Here is a 27,447-nt window from a genome sequence, read left to right on the forward strand (position 1 = left end):
TGCCTCGTAGTCATTTTTAAATATTTTTTAAATCAAATACATGTAGACTATATGGCTCTTATCCTTTTAATAAAATATAATTTTTGTCTGTAGCAGTGATTTTTAGAAGCATATGTTTGACTTGATAACACAATCTCACTTTAGCCCCAAGATTTTTATTATTTCATTCTTTGGTACACAGTAGACTCTTCATATTTTTATTTTCCTGTTGTTCTGTAGTTGATATAAACATTCTCCATCTTTCTTTTATAATATCAGCTTCATTTTGGAGAAGTTGTATCCTTCCTCTACTAAGGGGAGATGTAATATTTTTAGAAGCTGGTTTAAAAGTAATTTGGCAAGATCACCTGTACATAAAGTACATGAAGTACATGAGTAATATAGATAACATTGAAACATATTCTGTAATTAATGACTTCACTTGTGTGTCTTCTAGAAAAGTCTGCTTTAAAGAGCCAGACATATGTTCAAAGTTTCTTGAGTAGATTTTAGTGGGCTACAAAAACAGAGAGTAAACTCATTTCTGAAATGTTCCTGTGATACAAGTACTTTTGGAAGCACATTTGAGCATAAATCACAAACGTTATTTTGTGAAACACTAAAAGTGAAACATTTATGTGTATGTCCAAAAGTTTTAATCCTATTGTTATCACAGGAGGACATTTTCAGCATGATGCACAGTTCTTTTGACAGACAGTTCCCAGTAATTTTAGTAGGAGTTGTACGGCTGAGTTATTACTTATGTTTGAAAATGTTGTATCATATTTTGTAGGAAAGATATGTTTTCTGAAAGCCTTTTTATTTTTCACTTGACTATTCAGTCACTTGGTCTCACTAGCAGAACTGGAAAGAATGTTTATTTTTAAACAGAAGTGCTACGTGGTAGATCAGTATTACTAAACTTTTTTTCACTTATCTGTTTTAGTGACTGGCATAAAAATTTCCTTATTATATTCTTTGTAAAGAAATATAAAATGTATTTTATACTGAGCAGAGCAGTTTGTTCTTTTGTATATTTATATAAAATACTTTTTTTACTCCTAAATTTATATCAACCTTCAGATCTAGAGATTTTCAATACCTCTTAATTTGTACAATCAAACCTTGATAACACATTTATAAATAAAAGATCTAGGATTAGATAAGACAATCTACAGATTTTATTCATTATGCCTACTTAGTAGTATGCGATAGCATTTTCTAACACTGTAGCTCATATAGGCAAACAGTTCTAAGTGAAAAACGTAATGTCCTGTTGAAAAATAAAGAGAGAAAAGAACACTATTAAAAAGTAGAAGAGTCTTTTGTGAATATAATTCACAAAATGTATCTGTCATGGAAAGGGAGATACTGCTAACTGAAGTGTGGTAGTGAAGAGGACTTGCAGCATAGTTCTATGTATTTTCAGTACAGATTATAAGTTAGATATTGAACAACTGTTGATGTATTTTTCAGTCCTGGTGTCATGAAACTGTTGGACTCTGTGCCACTACATTAATTAGTTCCACCTTAAGTGTCGTGTTAAAAAAAATTCTGTATCACAACAATCTTTCCATAATGAATGTTCAACTACCAGTTTTTCATAATAATTACTATGTGTTTCATAATAAGGTGTATCTATGTTTGCAGCAGTATTTATTTTGTCTTTTATAATATGATGTTTTGTAATTACAGCTCATCAGATTATTCAATGTAGAATAGTTATTTTTAGATTTTAGCCTCCCATTTTTGTGTCAAACGTTTTGTGATTTTATTGTTTTACTATGTCTTCCAAATAGTGTTGGAATGTAAGATCTTGGTATATTGAGAATGAAAAGTACTGTACTGTTGTGGTACTTGGATTTCTTCCATTAACTAGTCGTATGGTCCTATTTAGGGAAGATGAAGAAATTAGTAAAAGGTTCAAGTATCTTTGAGAGAGAATTGCTGAAAGGACTTTCATAGGCTAACATATCAGGCTTAAATGGGGGAAAATGTAACATAAATTTTTATAAGTCTTTTCCTTGATAGAGCATTGGATTTTCCTTCCAAATAGATAACTAGATATAAAGAGCTGGAATCTTTGAATATTCAGCAAGTCATAAAGCTAGGAAAGACATCTATTTTTTAGCTGCAGAGCTTCTCTATGTTATTTTGCTCTTGTAGTCCTCCTGAAAATGATGAGTCATCCATTCATGTGGGGGTTACAGATTTTGCACAGTGTTTTATTTAATAGTCATTCTTTGTGCGGAATTATAGTAGACTGTGATTATTTCATTTGTATGAAAACCTCTTGATCTTTTTTGTTGTGGCTGTTGAATTTAAGTAGTTATGGTGGTTAGTCTCTTAAAGTTACTTTCTTTGTGGTACAGGCTGATGGCTGACAAGTAAACCCACTCCACTTGACAGCCTATTATTTTTTCTGTGAACTGAGAAAGTCATATAGCATTTTTTTTCTCTTGTGGCAACAGTAATAGATCTGTTTCTGATGCTAGCTAACAGTGTCTTTGTGCCACTGCTAGTAATCTTGTGTCATCACACATCTTGTTGCATTCCAATAGCTTCCCTTTTTGCTTCTGCCTTTACTTGTGTTTGTTGTTTGTTTGTGTTTTTTTTTTTTTTTTTCCTTTAGTTTAGTAAAGTATGGCAACTCCTTTTTGGAGTTCTGTTAAGTACACAACATTTTCTGATCTGTATAATGAAAAATCTGAACTAGTGGAATTTCTTCTTATTTCTGTCTCTTGGTGCAAACCATTGTTTCATTTCTAAGAAACATGCTGATTTCTTACAGTGTTGTATACCAACTTCATAGACACATGTTGTCCCCTTTTTTCCATTTGTCTGTGTATATGAAACAGCTGTTTCCTATTTTTGGTCTCTGCAAAACCTCTTGGGTTGATAACTGGAAATATTTCCCGTTCTACATAGGCAATATGAAGAAAATCAAATTAATACTTTTAAAAATCCTAAGTATGGTTGATTTACATAGGTGTTCAGGTTAACAACTTTCAAAATTAACCTTCACCTGGCTTCCCACATGATTGTATTATAATTTGTGGGGTCTTTTATATATGATTTTAAGCGTCCATGTCTTCATGAATCTTTTCTGGAAACACAGATAGGAGGTTAAACTTTGTCCAATCATTTTCTACTTAATCTACAGGATTTCAAGTTATTCCTTGCACATTGAAGTCATTCTTTGTGTACTAAGATTTATTTGCTGCAAATACGTCTGTTTGTCATAAAGCAGTTCACTTTTAAGTGACCTATCTTCATAAGTGGAAGAGGTACATCTGACTTAGCATGATGCTTCACTTTTATGGATCAGCTGTGAAGCAGATAAACTACCCTGGACAAAATGATCCACTAATGAGTTCTTATGCTTCTTATACTGAGCTGTCTGGAGTATCAGTGTATATCGTTAAATATACATTAAACTATGCTCACTGCCCTAATTGTTAATATTCTGTCATGAGTTCTCATTTTAAGGGACTTGATTCACCTTTATTTGTACCACATTCTATATGTTAGGACTTCTTGCTTTTTCCTTCTTTCAGCAGAATGATGCTATCCTACTTCTCATAAGTCAAGCCTTTGTGCTTGTTTCAGCTGCCAAAACATTTTGTATTAACTATTTTTCTGTTTCCTTGTAAGCAGTGATGAAAGCACAATAAACATTGCCTCATCACCAAATTATGTTTTTCACTTAGCAGCTGGAATAAAACAAAATAAAAGAAGACTAGAGTTTTGAAAAAGACTCCACCTGTTTATCTTGATATTTTCTCTGTGAAGAAGCTTAGGAATAGCCTGCTGCTTCAGACTTGAACAGACACCTGAGTGTTATCTCTCTCTGGAGGGCATACATATCCTTTCACATCTCATCAGTCTTAATTTTTATTTCATATTTCTTGATCAGCTGATTTCTGTCATTGAGCTTGTCTGATTGATTTTCAAACCTCTCATTGAAAACTATCTTAATGGAAAGGAGTTAATGGCAGAATGAGAGGGAGTTACTTTTCCAGTTGCTATGGAGCTCTGGTTACTAAATTACTGTGTTGATATTTATTCAAGAAGGAAGTTAGCATATTTGCCCTTTATTCTTAACAAGCATTCTTCCTATGAGAATTTTATCTCCTGAAGTATCCCTAGAGAACCACAGCATATGTTATGAGGTGTTTTCAGCAGTGGATTCATCATTCAATAGGGAAATCCAGATGGCAACCCTGAAATCTGCTTCTCTTACTATCTTACATTTTTAAGATAGAATTGCTTCAGTTGTAATGCAAGTAGGGTATTTGTGACTTGACTATAAAATGCCATGTAAATAGACAAGGATAAAAGCATGCCAAAATTTGCACACTTTCCAAAATGATTCCATAACAATTATTTCAAAGTCAGAGATTTTTATTTCTGTTAAACCAAGTTGCAGCTTATGACCCTTAGTTGATCACTTCCTAAAGTTTATCTGAAGTCTGCTTCTTTTCATATAGTTTTTCCAGTTGAAAAGCAAATCTATATTAACACTAGAGATCATCTTTCTCATGAGCAGAGGACAACTCTGCCAGCCTCTGGAACACTGAGTTTTTTTGCCAAGTGGATCAGGCAGGTTGCATGACAAGAAATTTTCTCTCTCTTCAACGGATTTTCTAGCTTTTTATTAATGGAAATGTTTGTGTAACTATACCAAGACATCCTAGTATTATGTGAGAATGTTCTAAAAACCTTGCTCTCTGAGATATATTTCTTCTCCTTTACAACAGACCTGGAAAATTTTAATTTTAGATTTCTATCAGTTAAATAGAATTTCAATACCTGAGGTTATTATAAAAAGGTACCTCAATTATATCTTAATGTTTTTGCACTCAGGAGCAAATAATTAAGCACATGTTTTTCACTTAGTCTATCCTGCGATATGTTATAGCAATGAAATTGTACAGTCATCTTGCCTGGACTGTAGCCACTGGAAATGTTGTAAGAAAGATTTGCACATGATGTTTCAAATACACTCAGATATTTCTGAGTATAATTTTTCACAAAATGGGGACGACAGTTTAAATAGATTAAACAGATTAAGAGTTTACTGTGCTGTGTGCCATTAATAGTACCATAAATCTCCATAGCCTGTAATAGTACTTAATTTTCTATGGTAAGCACACAGATCTTACGTTCCATCTTTTTTCTATATAAAAAATGTGAAAGATGATGGAATTATAATGCTTTGTTATGGTCATCTAAGTTGTGTGATCATTTTGAGAGGTTATGACAGATTGTAATCAGTGCTCTAAAGTCTAAATGTTGTGGATGAGGATATGTACTTAAAAGAAAGAGATGTGTAGCAACGAGTCAAGCAGCAATATCTCACTTTGCATCTTGACACTTAGAAAGATGCTTTTATCTCTTTGACCTCCTCCACAAGACATCTATCAGGGTTCAGTGTCAATGTATAGTATCTCTAATATATAAACAAACAACTCAGTGCAACTCCTCATCCTAACCCCTCAGGATTCTGTTGAGTCACTTCTAAATTCTTTCAGTCTTCTTCAGCTGTTCAAGGAGAGACAACAGTATTAAGAGATTTCCCAAGTCTACATACAAGCACAGCATCTACATACTAGCCTCTATTAGAATAGTGTCAGAGGTTACAGTAAGAGAAAAATTCTTATATTTTACTCTTTTTAACATAAATAACTTCTTTATATTTTAGGTGGAAAAAACAGTACTCTAAAGCCTTGCTATATTGATAGTAGGTCAGTCTGACATCCCAGATATTACTTATCATGCATCAAATGTAACAAGAAACTACTGCCAGCAAAAACAACTGAGGGTGGCTGAAGAATTCATAACTCACCTGCCCTAGCAGTCCAACAGAAGATATAATAATCCTAGATTGGCTAAATCTTAATATGCACTTTGAAGAAGAAAAATATGTTCACTTCAACACACCTGACAAATTCTGCATTCTTATGGCAGGACCTGTGTGTAGGTCTGTCTTGTCTTTTACAGAGTTAAGATGTGTGTGGAGCCTTCTATGAAAACAAAGCACTAGGTCTGGTAACCTGTGCCATAAGGAAAAAAACTTAGTTATATGCATTTGTTTGTAGCACTTGCTTCATCGATATGTTTTATGTTAATTCTTGTAGATCAACTAAATCAGAAAATGGATTTTTAAAATTTTGTTTGTTTGTGTACAGTATAGTAGTATCCCTATGCTGTGTAAAATAGAAGATGGCCTAAAAGCTCTCTTTCCATCCTTTCTGTTATTTTTTTTCTCTTTATTCTAAAAGCCATCACAAGGTTCTTCAATTCAACACTAATTATCCAAGAACCTAGATATTTTGAATGTCTGAACTGAATCGTAACTCTGTTCATCCTTAAAGAATTTGGTGTCTTTTACTACCAGCAATTCAATCTCTTTATTCCCATTTGCTTAAGCACCCATGCCCAAAGACAAATTATATTTTAGATAGGCATAGATAGATCAATATCTCCAAGTAGGTGGACAGCTCATTCTGTCTGTACTCATTCTGACTTCACTTATTAAGCCTTGTTACAGACAGGTGTAGAGATAGAGTCTCAGGTGTATTTATGGAAAGTTCTATCAAAACTCATGTTGAGCTATGTTTCACAGAATCACAGAATCACAGAATCGACTGGGTTGGAAGAGACCTCAGAGATCATCGAGTCCAACCCTTGGTCCAACTCTAGTCCGTTTACTAGATCATGGCACTAAGTGCCATGTCCAATCTCAGTTTAAAAACCTCCAGGGACGGCGAGTCCACTACCTCCCTGGGCAGGCCATTCCAATGCCTGATCACTCTCTCTGTAAAGAATTTCTTTCTAATATCCAGCCTAAATTTCCCCTGGTAGAGTTTAAGCCCATGCCCCCTTGTCCTATTGCTAACTGCCTGGGAGAAGAGACCAATCCCCACCTGGCTATAACTTCCCTTCAGGTAGTTATAGAGAGTGATGAGGTCACCTCTAAGCCTCCTCTTCTCCAGACTAAACAACCCCAGCTCCCTCAGCCTCTCCTCATAGGTCTTATGTTCAAGTCCCTTCACCAGTCGTGTTGCTCTTCTCTGGACCCGCTCCAGCACTTCAATGTCTTTCCTGAACTGAGGGGCCCAGAACTGAACACAATACTCCAGGTGTGGCCTCACCAATGCAGAGTACAGGGGAAGGATCACTTCCCTTGTCCTGCTGACCACGCTGTTTTTGATACAGGACAGGATACCGTTGGCCTTCTTGGCCACCTGGGCACACTGTTGGCTCATGTTGAGCTTCCTGTCAATTAGCACCCCCAGGTCCCTTTCTGTCTGACTGCTCTCCAGCCACTCTGCACCCAGCCTGTAGCGCTGCAGGGGGTTGTTGTGACCAAAGTGCAGCACCCGGCATTTGGCCTTATTGAACTTCATCCCATTGGAATCAGCCCATTTTTCCAGTCTATCCAGATCCCTCTGCAGAGCCCTCCTGCCTTCCAGCAGGTCGACACTCCCTCCCAACTTGGTGTCATCAGCAAATTTGCTGATGATGGTCTCAATCCCCTCGTCTAAATCATCAATAAAGATGTTAAACAGGACTGGACCCAACACTGACCCCTGGGGAACACCACTAGTGACTGGGACTAGTGACTAGTGACTATGTTTCATACCATGCTTTTTTTTGTTTACATTTACAGGGTACTCTGAATGTTTCACTGCCCAAATATGTCAGGATCCTTTTGAATCTTAGCAGTAACTTGTGTCTTTGAATCCAAAGGCTGTTTGCTGAAGCTGTTAGAGAGGATTTAGCTGGATAAACAATCTTCACTGTTTATCAAAATCATTATTTCAAACTACCTGCCACAGTTTAATATTTGTATTTGCACCCACTTCATCTCTAGAACAATCTGGGTGATGCTGGACGATATTATGCCATGTGTATTGCCATTTATTTTCACACACATGAAATCCTAGCTCACATATTTATGTTAGAGTTTACAGGCCAAGTTTCTGTTATTTTTTTATTTTTTTCACACTATATGACCACGTTCAAAGTATTATAAACATACATACTATGTAATTTGCTTTTGAAATTTTCTCAGTAGTCAAAACAGTGCCACTTCTCATATGAAATTCCCATTTGTATTTATCTAATTGGGTTTAACTACAAGCAAGGTAGATCTCATCTACATTCTTCCATGTCTTCAAATGCCTTGAGCAAACATCTTCTAGAGGTGAATCAGTATCCAAAGGCTGTTTTGTCAAGAGTTCTATAACATCATACAAAATAATATTTCATATCTACCATGTACGGTGATTTCTTAGTCTCTATGTACTGTGTTCCTATGCATTAGCAAGTAATCCCAAAGCTCTTTCTGAGAAAGATAAAAAGCAATTTGAGGAACAATTTTATTTAGTCTTGAAAGATATTCACACTGTGGTAACATATGCAGTGGTTCATTCTTATTTTTAACAGCCATTGCTAATTACCAGCATGAATAGTACATGAGAAGAATATTGAACTGCTTGTATGAAGTAGTTTGCCTGAAAAAAAAGTTGAGAGTCTCCAGGAAAAGTGCTGAACACTCTTCTGATATTGTTTCATTTCATTCTGTTTTGTCAAAACTCCTTTTTGTCACCAATATGTGATGCAAGTCTAGACTTGGCACTTTGTATATTTATTTAGCAAATCATAGCATGGAATAATGTTAAAAGTGTCTAAAGAGAAGGGATCCTCTACAGATAAATCTGACTATTTTCAAGCAAAAATGATGCTGTCAGAAAACAAAACAAAAACCAGTATATCTTATGTTTTTAGAGGTAGGAGGTAGAATTCTCATTTGCTTTATTTTGGGGTTTTTATGTGTTTTACTCTGGCATGCATAGTATTAGTGAGGAGAATGAAATTGTAACTTTCACCATGATGCATAGCAGTAGTTATGTCATGAGATTCGCAAAACTATGTGGTCTTCCAAACTGAAGAACAAGACACAATAATCTAGTGGAATGGGAATAGAGTCAGTAACAATCCAAGAAGATACCACAGTGCTGTCAAAAGATTTTGTTAGTAATTGGATACAAATGGTAATTTGAAAGTGTACAAGTTAACTGATTGACTCCTTTTACATTAGCTTCAGTCACTAAATTTACAGATTGCCTGGTATATCAGAAGATGAATTCAACCAACAGTTGAGCTGTTTCTTTCTTTTTTTCTTTTTTTTTTCTTTTTTTTCTTTTTTTTTTTTTTTTCTCCAAAATTGAAACAGCTGATGTAGGAGCTTGATTATTGAAATCATCTCATACATACATCCTGCTTGGAACACCTTGACTTAAGAGTGATGGGTTACCTCAAGAAAAATGTGGGTGATTTCTATTTACTCTGCTTCTGAAGGGCCCAGAAACACATAATAATATTGAGCAAAAATGGTTGTAAGGATTGAAAAACAATTTTAATGCTAAATGAGTCAAACATATGAAAATGAGCATTATTTGTTTGCTAAATATGTGGACCCATATGCAATGAATGGCTTTATATCATCCAAATGAAGAGGGAGACATAAACCATTGGAAGCAAAGCCAATACAATATGATGGTTATTAACCTTGTTGAAAATCCTAGCTTCAGATGTTCCGAAGAAGAACAGTTTCTGTAGGGTAGTATTTCAGAGTTCTCCTTTGAATTCTTTAGATTCAGAATTACTTGAAGGGTAGGAAAACCTGGGTAATGAAAGGATTTTATTAATTTTACTCTTTTATTCTCTAAAAGATGTTGTATTGTTATGTAATATTTATAATACAGATACAATCTTAGACTACTTTTAGATATTTATAACTGAATAGTCAAATGTCCAGTTATTTGCAGTGGTATAAAATGTCTGTTAGAATATAATTTTAAAAAAAGTATCAGTTTCTGACTTCAGAACTGGAAATAACTTAATTTCTGCAAATTTAGCTAAAAGCAGATTTCCTAAATTCGTCTGACTCTCAATCATCATTATCCATTGTATTCTGAAAATGTGTAAATAAAGCTAAATTGGAGGAAAATAAAAACAGAGGAATAAAACCCAAATCCAAAATAAACTTACCAGAACCTTACTTTTTGGAAAGACAAAGCATTTATTTCTTGTGAAAAATATATTAGACTCAGATGATAGTTAACCATTATACCACAAAAACAGAAGCATATCTTTAAAAGAAATAAGAAACTAAATAGGGAATATTTCTTCGCTTTAAGTGTCATCCAATATCCGGAGAAAAGTAACACTGTTCACCACAAGTTCCTCTATGCAGAAGTGTAAGAATTATCTCCTACTTATCCTTCTGATTTAGCTCTTAGCCAGAAGTTTTCCTGGCTTATGTAAGCCTCCTATCTCTAACTCATTAGAGAGTAGAAATCATTTAAGTACCAACAGGGCTTCACCAGAAATCAGTCTGAAAAAAGAAGTATGGTAATCGGTTTTGATGCTGAAACTAAACCAGTGTTGTGTCCTCCAAACACTTCTGTTTTGTCTATGGAAAACACTCTGTGTTCATTCTGATGACGGTGAAATTGCTTTAGTGTAAAGTTAATTATGCATTTTCAGGCTTAAGAACTAAGGTCACAGCCTTTTTCTTTTTGTTACAATATTATGAGAAATTCTGTTTTAGAAACAAAGGTATAATTTTTACAGGGAAATCATTATATGATATCAAAAATCATAGGTAAAAATCCACATCAGCTAAGAGATATATTTTATTAGAAGATGATAAATCTTTAAAATATCAAAATTTTCATCATTAATCATTCTTATAGCATGCCAGAGAGGAGTTTACATAGCATTATTTTTTATTAAATAGGCCTGTTCTGGCACTTCAGTTTCATTTTCATGTTTTGTTTTGTTGTGTAGCCATTATGTGTTTATGGCACCTGCACTTGACAATTAGGACTTACTTAAAGACTTTATGGCAGATAGGGTCTTGCTGTGAGAACCACGAATGCAATGTCATCTCATCTTGATGGGGTCATTCATGTAATTTCATGAGGCTAAAGACAGCAAACCACCCAGAGCTACTGCCTCTTTCAATTTCAGTTTCCTTCCTCAACTATGTGGAGAAGGAATGCTGCATGGAAAACTTTTCATGGCATAAACAGTGAGGTGGTAGATAACAGAAGGAGGTTATAGAGTTCCTTTCCATTCTCATTGATCTTTAAATAAGTTTGTGTCCTTTCCCATGAGAAATAGCTTTAGCTTTACACAGAATAGGGTACATATTTGCTGTTAACTTATTTGTGTTGTAGAAGTAGAGATACAGTATTTCTGTACCAGAACACCATCACCAGTGGTATAAGAGAGTTTCCACCCAACAGGTACTATGGTAATTATTAACAGTTCATGTTCTGGAGCAATTTTCTTGGTAGATATTTTGGAGTGAAAAGTAGAAAGGTTCAGAGAAGTGTGGTTGTAAGAATATCCCCACTTAGAAAATTCTCTGGTTTTGTGGCTGACACAATGTAACCAATGAGCCCTGTCCAGAAGAAAAATGGAAGCAGTTGGCAGAATCGTACATTGCACTGCTTTACTGTACTCACAGATCATGGTAAAGTTAATGTCAAGTTGCAAAAATATCTGAAAAAGGGTTCTAATTAGTCATGTTTATCCTCTGCACCCTTTTACTTTCTCTCTCTTCCTCTCCCCTTCTTCTAAATGGGCATGTCAGAGGAGAGTGAGTAGTTAAACATGTCAAAATACTGGTCAGCATGCCCTTCATTTACTGAAATGAAAGGAATTTTCACCTTGCTTCAAATGTACCTGTAATTAGATAAAGTTGTTAGGTAGATGAATAACAGAGCTCTTCATATCTTTCTGTTCTGCTGCTGTTAGAAGCTCAGTTCTGCCTCCATCTTAAAAGTTGATGGGGATTATTAATACTTGTAGTGCCTTCCTCATCATTCTGGCTTTCATACTGTATAGTCATTTGTACCTGTGCAAAAGCAAATGTCAAAACCAAGATGATGATGTTGTGTTGCACCTTTATGCATGAGTGTAAATGATTCCACAGGTAAAAGCAACAGATATTTCTGAATGGTATGGAAAGATTAATTGGGGTTTCTTGCAACACAGGACAGCTTTCAGAGAGCATCTCTGAGCAGAATCATGTTGTCTTGTTACATAACAAATAACAAATGCTTTCATTAAAGAGTTCACAGTTCAGAAGGTGTAGTTAACTAGTTTAAATAGTTAAATAGGATGAAAGTTTCAATGAAGTGTGAAGAATATGAAGTGAAAATTACCAGATTTCTAAAGTAGTCAGGTTCAGCAGTTGTAGTTCCTCAGCTACCTAAGCAGGACTACATTTTAGTTTACTGTCTACATTATAAAAGCAAGCGAATTTTGGAAAATAGGTATTGACTTTGGCCTTGAGGCTTTTCTTACATGAAGTCTGGATAAGATTCAAATGGAACTGGTGGAATAACTGCACAGGTTTGTCTTTGTTTTGGGGAAGAACAATGGATATGAAGGACAAATAAAGAAGAAAATCTTGACAATTACATTTCAGATTAATTTGTGTGGAAAGGGATGTATTTGTAAGTATTGAAACTTGTTGGAAAGCTGTGCAGGTACATGGGACAGGAGCATGCACTATCTGACTTTACAGAAAGATACAGTTTACCTGTAGGTCCTGTATCACATATACCAGATCCCTAAAGATTTCTTGAATATGTTGGGAAATCTGAAAATTTGGAGACATTAGTGTTTAGGCAGATGAATCTCTCCAATGTTGTTTAAGTCACAAACATTTGTTTTGGCAATCTGGTCAGAGGGAACATAATAGATTAGATTCAGGTAGACCATGTTGTGATAGAAGCAGTACATTTGAGTCAAATGACAGGATGAAGTCAAGTTCATGGTTCTGTCACATAAAAGATAGTGTAATTGTCTTTCCTCAGGAAAGAAAACAAAATAAAACAACAAGAAAACCAAACCAAACCAACCAACCAACCAAACAAAAAAGAGAGAGTGAAAGCAGTATCCATAGTCTATTTCTGTAGAAAATAATGAGTTACTGCATATGTTCAGAAGCAGTTTGCCTCTAGTCCTTGTGTTGTTGAAATACTGCTTATAGAATCACAATTTATTGGAAACATAGACTGGAAGAAATCCTGAGCTGAGGGAAGACCCAATATACTTGGTACCCTGACAAGGTTTTATCAAACTGGTTAGGTGAAGGTGTGAATTCCAGCTCATTAATAGTGTTATGGAGGCGATGCATAGGTGGCAAGCATGTGAGGATGTGAACTCCTGGTTGTCAGTGTTATTAATGAAAGAAGCACTGCTATCTCATTAGTATCTAGCTGATGATTCTATATGTAGTTCATAGCTGGACTTCAGTTTTTTGTTTGAAAGTGAGAGAAAGAGTTCTAGATTATGGAAGGAAAAAAAAAAAAAAGCTTCAAGTATTTATCCACCATGAAGATGTGGAGCCGCAATTCAGCAGAGTCGCTGAGCTCACATAGACCGTGAGGTACTTAAGTAGACCCTTGCAGTTCAATTGAGGTTACTTGCAAACTTAAAATGAGTCATCTGTTTGAATTCCTTTAACCATGGTCTTTCTTGAGGAAAGGCTGTGTTTTCCATTAGCAGGAACTGCAATATTTCTACAATTTTTGATACAACTGAGAATTGTAATGGAATAGTCAGAAAGAGTGAAGCATTTTGTAATCAAATGTAAACTTGAATATGACAATAAATAATTGTCCTGTCATTCCTGTAGAATTAAATGTCAAAGTTATCACTGATTTTGGCAGTAGCACAGTGTATCCCAAAGACTATGTATATACTTTTCAGGGCTTGCTTTCAGGTCCAGACCACAAGTGACTTGGTGTGATCTGTTTCATATGACTAAATACTCCATCATTTCAGTTATCCCTGAACACATTACCAGTTTACCGGAACTTCCTTTCTCTCTGAACCACATCTGCGCATTATCTGAGAGTAGCATAGGCCAAAACTGTGCACAGGAATGTACTAACTAGGAAGGTGTATGGATGATTGCATGCCATTGCTGAAAGCTGAGTCCTTCCCTTCACTTCCTGATACAGATGTAACCACAGAAGCTCACAGAATGATTCAAATCCTATTTATAGTAAACTTTTGACAAGACTTTAATAAAGTACTTTAAATACATTTTTTTTTGTAATATAAACAGATTCATAAACAAATAATTTATGACTACTCAAAAAAGAACCTGCTTAGTTTTGGGGTGAATTTTGGTCAACCTATATTAAAGTCCCAAATCTGAAAGCTATTCTGTTCCTTCAGAGGGTCAGTATAAGTCACAGACCAGAAAAAGGCAAACTTATGTGCCTTATAAATCCAACTGTGGATTTCATTTTGAGTTAGTATAGCTATTTATTTACTTACTTCACTCAGAGCCAAGACCTCAGTTCATCAAGCTTTGCCAAGCTGTCTTAAATTTGAAGCATGTGATTACTCTGTTTAAACTGATAAGAATAGTAACAATTCCAAAGTAAAAATATGTTTAAAAAACATGTTGAATTACACAGAGATTCCCACACAGTCTTGTATTTACTCAGAAAAAAATTACTTGGCTAAGAATTCCATTTGACATCTCTGTGGATTTTGAGGATGTCTTTAACAGTACAAAATATAATGATTTGATTTTTATTTTGAAAGCAAAGCAAAACACAACAATTCTCCAGGTTTTAATTTGTGATGAAAAAACTTTTCTTCTTATTATTGGAGCACCATGTAAGTGCAAAAAATATTCTCTATAAATAAATACTCTAATACATTATTAACATAATTAAATTTTGTAATAATTACTGTTTTTAAGGATGTTCTAGTTTTACAATTTTAAATACTTAAAGAAACACTATGAAGCTCTTGGAAATATTTAAATGATTTATTCTGTATGTAAAAGTCATATCCAATTATATTCTAGTAGGTAGTGACTCTAGTGCATAAATGTAACTGCTCCTACATTTATACAGTCCTAAAATTACATTCGGCTCTTTGAAGGCAACTATGAGGCTGATGAGTTTGACACCCCTTGCTTTAGTGTAATCATTTTTTATTCCTGTCATTGTGATGAGTGACATTTAATGTGTAGTGAAGGACAACAATGAATTATTATGCACTCTAAACTAGATAACTCCTCTGTTGTGGTGCTCAGTGTTAAACTAGTCTGCTGTCAAGAAGGCTGTTGCAATATTGAATAAAAATGCCAGATTTCTTGTACAACCTTAGAATGTCCTCATCCCATCCATTTTTAAGAAGTCCATTTATTTTTACATGCTAAAATATGATTTCACAATCATGTGCTTTAAGGAGGACCTCTGCAGTACTTCTTCCTTTAAACTATTTTCAAACTCTTGAATGTATTGAGGAATTGAGAAAAGTGCTTCATTTATAAGAGGGAGCATGTACCCTTCTTTTTTAATACTGTGCTATATTTTTTTAAAGAGAAATACCGGTTAAGTTATTACTTTATGTTACCAATGTAGAATGGAGTATGACTGGTTTATATTATTAATTTGCTGTCTTACCTATAGATACAGAATAACAGTTATAAAAATTTGTTTGGGCCAACATAGTACGATCTTCAAGTCTGACCCGGAGGACAAATGACATGGCATGACCTGTGTTTCATGTTCTCCAGCATCCTAGTGAGATATATATATGTATATACAATGACAGATATATATAAAATGCATAGTGCATATGAGTCCTTTATTATTGCAAACATGCCAGTCAGTAATTCAGCTCTAAAACTTTAACAGCAACAAACAGTATGAGCAACTTTGCAAGTGCCAATACAGTGTCACACAATCTTGTATTGAACTACGTCAAACACTTCCTGACCACTTTTCCTTATAACACTTACTTGCAGATATAGACAAATACAGGATATGATATCATATTCTTTAAGAATGAAAAGTAATGTTACAGATACAGTGGTTGGTATGTGTTTTTATTAAAAAAAATAATTTCATGGTAAATAAATGCAATGCCTGTGCAGCTCCTTTCTTCTACATAGGATGCTGGAATTCCTTGAGGTTGGAAGGTGAACTAAATGTAATCTTTGAAGATGTGTCAGCTTGATAAACATTTGGTAAACTGGTTTCTGAGAACTCAGCCTATCTTTTCCAAAATTTGTTTTGGTTTAGGGACACTACAAAATCTGGTGAAGTACATGACAGTAGTAGTGCAGGGGTTTTTAGGTTATGAACCATCAGAAATATAAGCACTAACATTCTCCAGACAATCATGAATCATATTGGTCAGTAAAGCTTACATATTCTTGTTATTTCTTGTGTAAAATATATAATTTTTTTTTTCTGTGGCATGAAGGTTTGTTTTTTTTTCCTTTTTTTTTTTTATTTTTTTTTTTTTTTATTTTTTTTTATTTTTATAGTGTGGTGGAGCATGGGGTAAATACCCACATGTGTTATTTCAAACTGTTGAACTAAGGTATTGCTAACATTTTGCTACTGCATGCTGTGCGTATACTTTGAATATTATTACATCAGCAGACATAGGTTTGTTGATTTTCTTTGATAATACCTTTTGAGTACCAGATCAGAACTTCAGTTTCTAGGATTTCTTAAAACCTTCCTGAAGGTGTGTTTTGGGGGGTATATAAGAATCCAATTATTTCTTAGTTTGAGCTGAAATAATGCACATTTTACTGTATTAAAAAAAAAAAAAAACAACCCTTTTTAAAACAGTAAAACCATTCGATTAGAGTAGAAGAGCATACAAGGAGAAATGATGAAGTTATAGGGAAGACAGAATTATGTGGAGAAGATAACTCATGGTTTCCTATTTACCCTTTTTCAGAATGCAGAAAAGGAAGGAATGTTAAATCAAATTGAAAGTAACAAATCTAAAACAGAAAAGAGAATTTAATTTTTCTTTTTTTCTTTTTTCTTTTTTTCTTTTTTTTTTTGTAAATTGATAATTAACCTCTGAAACTTGTCTCAGATTAAAATAATTTTTAAAAAGAGTGCTTTGTAATAAAGCTATAATGATTAGAAATGCCAGTGCATCTGAGGTAATGCTTCATGCATAAAGCAACTGTTGGAGTTATAAAGAAACTATCCCTGTAGCGTGTAGACAATTTTCAATTTTGTTGTAGTTTTCAACTTTCATTCTTTTTGCAGCTTTATCTGAAATTCTAGTACTAATACTAGTCAGAAACAGAATATGTTTTTGTAGAAACTTTCGTTATCTGTTTTCCCTAGTCCAGAGAGAGTACAGTTGAGAAAACAAAACATTCTTCAGTGTGGAAAACAGCAGGCATCATGAATTTCTCATGTTAATATTTACTATGCTACATTAAAAAATAACATTCCTATTGATTATGATAATTTTAGTGAAATAATAAATCTACCTCATAGACAGTGCTGTGTAATGTCACTTTATTTCATGTTCTGTGCATTTCATTAACCTGTTTACACTGTCTTTTGTATAAAGTCTTTGTTCATCAGATAAATTCACAGCTTAATTCATAGATTTGGGAAATATTACTGCAGACTGTAGGTCTATTACAGTGTCCACTGAAGATTATGGAAAATATTTCCATCAACTTCTGTAGACACTAGTTAAGATCCATTTTAACGTACAAACCAGCAAAGATAACATGGAATGCAGCTAAGTAGAAGGAAATGATAATTCAATGAGGTGAACACATATAGGGTAAAACATTCTTCTGAGTTTGTTGAGATAGTATTTGAAGCAATGGTGAAAAATATGGCCTTGAATTTGGGCCTTTATGAATGTTACCGGCATCATGACCATTATGAAAAAAAAGCTGCAACTGTCATCTAAGTTGGTTCAGAATATGCACCTGAATATTTATTTTATTGTAGTAAGTGACAATTAGGTAAGTTTTTCCCTACTTCCCTGTTAATAATTCCTGGTTTGCAAATTTATGTCTAGCAGTTCATTTAGGTTAAATGGCATGTATTGAGACTGAAAACTGTCGTTGATTAAAATATTTTATGAATCATGACAGACAGAGCGGTAAACAGGTAGGCTTTCTCTTTTGTGAAAAAGAAATTTCAAGAATCATAAACATTTTGGTTAATGCATTTGGTCAACTCATTCAACTGAGGACACCAGTGTAAAAAAACAAGAACAACAAAAACTGAAGCCAAAATTTTGATCCTTAATGAGGTATAGGTCGCTTTCAATTAAGGTAAATGTGTGTTTGTTTGTTTGTTTTTTTCCAGACGTTGAATAACTGCTGGTGTTCAAGTAGTTTTATCTGTAGTAATAAACGCCTTTTTTTTTTTAAGTCCAAAGATCAGAAAAACTTTGTGCATAGGTATCTTTAAAAATATCTCTACCTGTTTACTGTGCTGTCATTATTAAAAAACACAAAAGCCCAAATATTATTCTACTTTTATTTATTGTATGTAATTTTGACATTCAGTTTTTAAAAGGCGTAAAAATGCACATAAAATAATCAGTACATATAACTAATAATAAAAGTTTATGTGATAGTATATATATTTTATGTGATAACTAGTAATTTTGTGTGAATTAAGCATATATTTATCCTTATATTATCTTTGACTACGTAGGTTCGGTAAGAGTTAGTGCCTATAAATTTAAAATATTGCTAGGGGCAATCCAGGTATAAGTTTGCTATTTATCATGCAGCCTTAGGTTTTACTAAATGGTGACATAAAAGCAAATATGTTTAGTTAAATTGTTAGTGACATCCTTTCCTTTGACTGAGAATACTTCATGTAGTCAAAAGATGGCTACGTTCTTTGATGCTTACAAAAATACTGCTTGCATTTTCATCCAATTAATCCAAGAAAAAACAATGGAACATTCAATTCTTTGCTGCTTTTTTTTTTTTTTTCCCATTGATTAAAATTCAAACATCTTTTTCAGGTCAAAAAAATATCGGTACGATAGTTTAACCACTGGTTTTTGGTTTTGTTTTAAAGAACAGTGAGAAAAGAGAGTATGTGGGCAGGTGAAAATATTTTTGCTGAATTGTCTAACGTGTTATGACTCCTTCATTTACAGAAAACAATGCTGTTCTTTTGCGTGAATTTTTTCCTGTTTCATTCTCAAATTTAAAGCCACTCTGACATTAAGGACGTGTGTGTAAGATCTTGCTTTACAGCAGGGCAAAATTATGCATTGATAATATAAAGCAATTTAAACTTGGATGGATGAATTGTAGTGTTATATCCAAGTGACCTGCAGTAAGATTTGGGTCCATTCTGTCAGTCCTTAATCAAAGAAGCATGGATAAATTAGTGGTAGTTTCTCCTTAGTTCATAATTTTATTCTCTATTTATTGCTTACTGAAAGTTTTGTTTTGTTTTGCTTTGTTTTTTGTTTTTAGGAAAACCAAAATGAGTTACATATGTATTGCTACAAGGAGAATATGACTTGAAGATTAAATTGTTGCAGTTGAACTTGGCTGAAAGTGCAGTATGTTGGAAATGCATTACATAATAAGTTTGTTCAGGAAGGTCTGCTCTTAAGTAACGTATCCAAAACAAAACAACAATTTTTTGACTTTTGGTCTTTTTCTTTAAATTTCTGAAGCAGGGAAATTATGCATTTGAAAATGAATAAGAAAGAAATATAATTAATCTCCTTAGCTTTTATATCTTCCTTACTATCTCTTTTCACTTTTTGTGGCTGATCTATTCTCTAAAACTAAATATAAGGTTGAAACTTGAGAAATGTTTGTTACAATATAGTAATCCTTTTTATAGTTCTGAACACTTCTTCCTTGTTTGTAGTGAAAAGAAAATGTTTTGTTTGAAGCTTTAAAGTGCAGGGTCAAATTAAAAATTTTTCAAGTAAGTATTTGAAAGCATATATTGCTGCAGTTGCCAGCTTCCTCTTGTTTGATAGTAAAATATGAAAAATTAATTCTGTTTCCTGTAGTTAGGTAATAATTGCTCAGGCAATGTTGAAAGGAATAGGCTGTATTTCTTGAGCTGCTTCATTTTATTCACGTTAGAAGATAAAGGAAAGTAGAAATCTTGCGTTGCCTAAGACTGTGAGGAATTTTATAGTTGAATGAATGTTAAGATATGATTAATCAGGATTTTTAAGGGCATGAACTAGAAGTGGTTTTATCAGTTTTCTCAAGATATTTTTCTCAAGAGCTCTACTGATCATCCGTTACTGATATTGATTGTTGCTTGATTTAATAATCAAATTAATTACAGTCCTTTCCTTCTGCTTCTCAAAACTGGAAAGAACATTGCCATTCATAGTAGCTTTAGTTAGATCACCCCAATTGAATAAATATAGCTGGGCCAGAACAAAGCTAATGCATTTGTTCTCAGCTTAAGAAGGAGTTGCCACATGAACTGCATTGCAATTTTATTAATGTTTTTCATTGTGAACAAAACTGCTAGACATTATGAATACAACTACTAGTAAAATGAAGGCAAGATGAGTTTGGCATGATAACATCATTGTTAATGATTTCTACAACTTCTATAGTTTAACTAAATTAAAGAAAACAGTGCCAACAATTCCAACAGTATAAAACCAGAATGTTCAGGATGTATGCATGTGCAATCCTTGCCTCTTCCAAGTTTGTCATAATTATAATTGAAATTTTTATGCAGGTATAACTGAGCCACTCAGAATTTGGAGCAATAATTACTATGCTCTAGTGCATTTCTGCTGGTGTTTCCTTTCTCCTACAACTGAGTTGACATTAGTTTTGCAGTCTGTTGGTGGCTGCAGTAACAATCCATAACAAAGTACATCCATCAAGAATATTCTCACTGGAGTCTCAGCTGTATCAATAGCAAAAAAATTTTCTGAAAATTATCTGAAGGAAACTCTAGGTGTGCAGACAATACAGATAATCTGCTTCGAAAACAAAAAAATAAACAAAAACCATTCCCTGCAAAATTTATCCTTTTCTATTGCAAGGAGGTATTCCTATATATATATCTATATGTGTATATTTTTTTTTTTTTTTTTATGGGACAGTTCCATGATGCAGATAGTATTCTACCGGCTTTGTTCCTTGAGTGATTTTTTTTAAATTAGGTTTTATTGTCTGTTTGTGTGGTTTTTTCTTTTTTTTTTTTTTAAGTAGTGTTTTTTAAATTTTGTGTGTTACACTATTTTTTATGGGTCAGTTTGACAGTAAGATTTCTTAAACTTATATACTAAAGTAACCTTTATATAATATTTAAACTATTACCTATTAATGCAAAATATGCCGTCAGTAAATGCACTGCTTTTCCTTAGGAGAATGGGTGAACTTAGCATGACCATCATTCCAAAGGGCTTAAAATTGAACCCTAGATTTTGTTAGAAAAGTTCATTGTAGGACAAAACAGTTTTCCACTTATACAGCTCTCATTTGGTTTTCTTCAACAAGTGGACAGGTGGTGATTTTAAATGCCTCCTCTTTGTATAATCCTGTGATAATTGCACCCATTTAGTCTACCATGTAAGACATCCATGCATTTTAATATTTTGTTTACAGCTATCTAGCACTTCGCATGGGTTCTTGTTGAATGCTGATGGAGAGCTCAGGTCTTAGCCTATTCAGAATAAAATAAGCAGTTAACTAAGAGCTTTGAAAATTATAGCCTCACTAAACTATTTAATAGATTGCTCAAGTGTCATTTTTACACATAATTCCAAGAGATTGCTTCCAAATGGTTAATTTCTCAAGAGAGGCATTTATGAATATGCATTCATTAAAGTGATAGAGTATGAGTTTGCGTGCATTTATGCATATTGCCAATTTTTTTTTTTTGTGGCTTACATTGCCATTAATTGAAAAACATGTCAAACCTGTATAGTGATTTTCCCCAAAACCTTTAAAAAGGCAATTCATCAGGATTCAGTATCTTTTAGCTGGTGGCAATGTAAGGCAGAATTTGTCAGGTATAAAACAGGTGACATTTTCTTCCTCTAATGTGATTACAGGAAATATATACATATGAAAAGATAGGAATAAGCTGTCTTGCCAGGGGACATGAAAATATCTTTAGGGAATCGCAGAAATAATCTAACTATTCAAAAGGATATGCTGTGTGCAGCAGAACTCAAATACTGCTTTATCTGATAGAAGTGGACTCTATGATATTCTCAAACTAACACCATATGGAAGTTATAATCTACAAAAATCTCAGAAATTTAAGAGCGAGTTTTCCAGATGCACTGCACTGCTTTTCTCCATTCTTCCATCAGAAATTTTATATAAACTAAAAATATATTCTATATTATAGAATCATAGAATCATTTTGGTAGGAAGAGACCCTCAGGATCATTGAGTTCAACCATAACATAACTCTAGCACTGAAAATGAAATTACAGCTCTGTAAAAGCACCAACAGCAATAACGATATTAAAGTGCATACTTTTTATAGGTAGAAATATGTTCTGAATAGTAATATAATCTATTTCATGAACAAATACAGCCTTTATATTTGTGTTTTGCAGTAGTTTTATCCCATTTGATTCTTTCCATTTAATGAGTGGTCCTGTGTTGTCTCTTGCCATATTGGAAATCTCCAAGCAAGTAGAAGCAAACTCTTTCTTACACATAGCTTAGACTTCATAATGGACAAAACTCATAAATGAAGTGTACTGTTCTCTGTAGTTCCTCTTCTTTTAGCATCAAGTGTTATTCAACTTCCATTTAGATAGTAGTGCATACTTTTTTACCAATATTAGTTTGTTTATTTCATAACATTTAAAGAATAAACAAAAGGATATGATTCTAACAACCAAAATATAAAAACAACAGATTTCCAATGAGTAAGAGACAGATCTTCCCCATGACTTTTTAAGTTATTTACAGGCAGTACTACAGACTGAAGAAAGGGACAGAAGTTCTGATACAGTTAATAGAATCCCAGCAGGCAGTTCAACCTACTGCTAACTCATTTTCCTATTTCTGACAGTAATACCGAGCACACCAGTGAGCCTCCTAACAGTACTAAGTGGCTTTCCTCTTGCTTCTTTTCAGTTGCACTCCAGGCAAGGGAGAAAGAGTAAAGAAGTAAACAATAAGAGATCAAATTCTTGCCTGAGTTAATAGTGTGATGTGAAATAGAAATATAAAGGATGAATTGACAACAGGAAGAACAGTACCTTGGAAGATGCTTTGCATTTGCATTCAAATATGTAAAATAAGTTTAAATATAAACAGATGTATTGCTGTCAGAAATGGGCCAAAACTGAACACTTAAACTTCTAGAAAAGTAGTCTTTTACTCTGCTGTACTCCCCCTTCCAAAGAAAAGTAATTTTGATATTTTTTAGATATCAAAAATTCTGGATATTTGTGTATTTCTATAATTTTGCATTTTGATCAGTTTTCATAGTACAAATAGCATGGAGGTATAGAGTTTAATTTCAGAACTCTGTTTGATAGTGTTTGGGTACAGAATATAGAACTCTTGGATAACTTATCTTTCCTTGAAACACCTGTACTTTCTCAGTCTGTTTAAAAACTAAATCAGGTTTCCTTTCTGTTTATGTCATTAAATATTCTTAATTCTAATTACAACTTGGATTTGTTTTTGCTAATTGTTTTTCTTATTCAGTTTTGAATATGACTTTCATTGTGTTCATATCATGTGGCAGTAAATGAATTATCACCTGAAATATAATGGGGCTGTGTACTGAGACAGTATATACTGCTTTTATAGGAATAGCATTAGAATTGTCCATTTAATGTTTAAACAGTAATTAATCTGAAACAACTTACCCAACCCACATGCCAGATAGCAACTGAAATGCAATTTCACCAGAAGTTTAGTAAGGTGAAAAGTTTTTTTCATATACGTTATTTATTTGCATATTTATATCTGCATATGTGTATGAATGTGTATATACACGGGTGATGGCTCTGTGTGTGATCTATATTTAATATCCTGCTATTTTTACAAATCCTACTACCAAATGGATTTTTTCAATAGCAGTGGTGAAACTGCCTTTTCTTTGGGCCCTCAAATATTGTGGAGGTAAGGCTGAATATTTTTTGCATATATCAGCTGATCTAAAACTTAAGGGGGACAGAGCAGGTTCTAGGATCTAGTTGCAACTTCCTTGATACCATTCCAGTTCACGTGGACAGAGATGATCCTCTGGGAATATTTAGCAGCATTAGGATTACTGCTATTACTAGTTGCATGGTGAACAGTATGTAGAAAGTAATTTAAGCCAGGGTCAGTGGAAGAAACCACAGCTAACTTACACTGATCTCAGAGTGTCCTTGTGTTTCTTCATTTAGAGGTGCCTTTTATATTTAAAGAATCGTTTTACCCTTTGAAATGCATCTACAAGGGTTTAAGCGGGTTTGAAATTCTGTTTCCTCACTCCCACCTCCTAGTTTTTAAATTGTTAGTAAAAGGGAAATCTCCCTCTCTCTCCTTCTCTCTTATTCACTCAGTAAAGTGTGATATTCTCTATAGAACTCTTAAGTAAATAATTTGCCATATAGGCTATAAGTTTATGCTTACTTTTACAGTACATCAGAGCTATCCAGTTGTTCTTAGTATTAATCTTCCTAATAGCAGTTACAGTGCATTGACTTTTCTTTAGTGTCATCTCTTAAAATCATTTGCTCAAACTATCAGGAGATGATTAGTGATGAATGAAGCTGAAAATAAACAGAGTTTCAGCTTAGCGGTTCAAATGTTCACTCAAGCCATATGGTCTTGTCTTTCTACACTCTGAGAAATACATCTAGAAGTATAACCCATCATGGAGTGTTTTGTCATTTTGCTGATTAAAAAAAGATGGAGAATTTTAGAAGTTTGTGTAGGTGAAAGATTGTCAAAGTAGAACACTAGGGAGAAACTAGTGTTAGGAAAAGAGTCAAGCTTTTGACTTGGTGGAACTAGCCAATGTATCACTAAATATCACTGGAAAGCAAGCAGTTGCTCAGATCAAAAGTAATAAACTTGAATAATTTTATCCCCACAGAATATAATTCTGTAATAATGTTCTTTGGGGAAAAATATTATGTCACTCTACACTCAAATCCACTTTGTTTCATGGAGCCATTATCTTTCATTAGCCTCCAGCTCTTTGGTAAACTACCCTCAAAATCCATGCTTGTGTGTTCATATACAGAGGTACTTTAATATATGTAAACAGTATCTTAATAAAGTCTGAAGAAATACAGTGTAACTGCTACCTTTCTGGTCAGCCATTACAGTTCAATATATAAAGCCTCCCCATGAATTATAAAATCAGTGATTCTTAATAATGAAATTTAAATTACTAATTAAACAATCATTATTTATTTATAATTATTTTTTAAAGAGGATTAGATTGTTTTTTTTACAATGTAGGACTCATATATATACATACAAGTCATATATGAAGGTATGCAATAATGTAATACAAGAATAGATTACTTTTTTCTTGACAGAATTACTGAATATTCATATTGTAGCTAAATCCTCAGCCCAAAATAAATCCAGGCTCACTGTTGAAATAAAATAATAATAATGCTCACTGCAGTCTCACATTTATCTCAACTGGGCATATCTTTTAAACAGTAAGAGTGTTTAAAAAGATTCTGTAAGCATTAGAAAGATAAAATCTATGGTTTGTTTTTTCTGAAGCAGCTTGCTATGTTATCAAGTTTGTAATAATAGAAAAAAAACCCTGATTTGCGATTAAGTCTGTTTGGAGTGTGTTGGTATCAGTTTAATTAGTATAGAAACTGGCCATAATTACTCTAACTTTTATATTATGACAGGATGCAAAGAATGGAAGAATGCTCAAGCAGTGTTGGAGAGATTGCTAATATACAATGACAGTCATATAACTAAAATGATTTCTTACATCCTGAGAATACTCAGATTTGTTTTGTTTCTTGGGCTCGTTTAGTACACATTATAAAAACAAAACCAGAACCAAACATAAACAAAACCCCAAAGCAACAAAAACAACCCAAAATATTTGTTTTAAAAGGAAAGCCGTAGTACTATCTCCTTTAGAAGACTACAGCATGACTAAAAATATAATCAGCATTGCTTTGAAGAAATAAAAAAGAATAGGTATAAATCGTAGTCTTTTTTCTCCTCAGTAGAGTGAAGAATAATATGATTCCCCGCAGCTATATGTGACAGGCAAAATCTCTTTACATGCAGTAATTAGTTTACAGAACCCTATAGCCCTTAGCCCAGCTGGAATTATTTGCAAGCAAGTACAATGTAAACAAAAAAGATATTTTCCATTGTAAAGGAGCTGACTTGCTTCTTTGGTCACTAACCAGTTCCTTCTTATGGGAAATAATTATCTTATTTTAGAGATGAATATAGATGGAAAGTTAAAATAGCAAAAGATTATAAGAAAGCTTCCTATAATAGTTTCAGGTTGTGATTGTTGCTTGAAACAAGTGATAAACTTGAGGTATTTAGGCTATATTAAATACAAAATGAAAACGTTTCCACTTTTTTTGTAATATAATGGATTGAATGAAGCAAATAATTTTTATACTTACAGAGTGCTGCAAAAGAAAATATAGAAAAGAAAGAAGGGTACCCTACTTTCAGAAATTTTTTTGAAATATCTCAGAAATTTAGAGAACTCTTACATATTTCTTGCTACACTTTGGTTGAACCCAGATTCAGACAAAACATTTTTATGGAATATTTTTAAGGATTTGCTTTAGTGCGTGTAGGAGCTATATCAATGCCTTAAGCGGGATATAATTTCTGCTTTGGGACTGCAGAGTGAGTGGTCATTCAAGGCTGATGTTGGAAATGTTGAGAAATGGACTATAGAGGAAGAAAGGGCACTTTTCATTTAAATTACCAACAGACATATTTAGCTTTTCGGACAGTCTGTGAATGGGTCTAATACTCTGACCATATTACTTAAGTTTTTTATCACAGATGTTACAGATCAGGAGTTTTTCTGTCATAAATACTTTCTTTATCTCCCACATGACCTGTTTTGTTCAAAAGCAGAACAGTACTCTTGAAACATTAGTTTCTGCTTGGCTAAATAGCAGTAATTGTCTGATTGAATGAACGAGAAGTTGTATTTTTCCTTCTAATACAAAAAAAAAAAGAAGAGTTTCTCATGTATAAACTCATAAATTTTTTCCTATTATGCCTATTATGTTTAACTTTTTATAATATATATTTTTCCATATGCCAAATCATCCACATTCCCATATATTTTTATATATTAAGCAAAAAATATTCCTATAGAATAATTAATAATTTTAAGTTCCTGATTTCTGAAATGCTTGCCTTAAGAGACATAATTATCCTGCATTAGAAAATAAAAAAATGTTTCCTGGTCCTTAGAAAATAACGCATATCAAGGTCCTGAAAAATGACATCTGTCAGTCTTTTAATACTTTATGGGTCAAACACATCAGAAAGGCCAGGCTCCTCCAGTCACCTTGGCTGTGTCTGTTCCATTGTGTAGCCCACAGCTGAAGCTTATGCTTGAAGACAAACTTGCATATAATCCATATTTCCTACATTCTTTTACA

At 33.5% G+C, this 27,447-nt stretch overlaps 1 protein-coding gene across 12 annotated transcripts in view; it reads left to right on the top strand.

Annotated features, from left to right (window-relative positions):
* GRIK2 (glutamate ionotropic receptor kainate type subunit 2) overlaps positions 1-27,447 on the top strand; it is a 382,225-nt gene that overhangs the window by 240,716 nt on the left and 114,062 nt on the right.

Source organism: Columba livia, chromosome 3 (assembly GCF_036013475.1).
Source record: "Columba livia isolate bColLiv1 breed racing homer chromosome 3, bColLiv1.pat.W.v2, whole genome shotgun sequence".
Lineage (NCBI taxonomy): Eukaryota > Metazoa > Chordata > Aves > Columbiformes > Columbidae > Columba > Columba livia.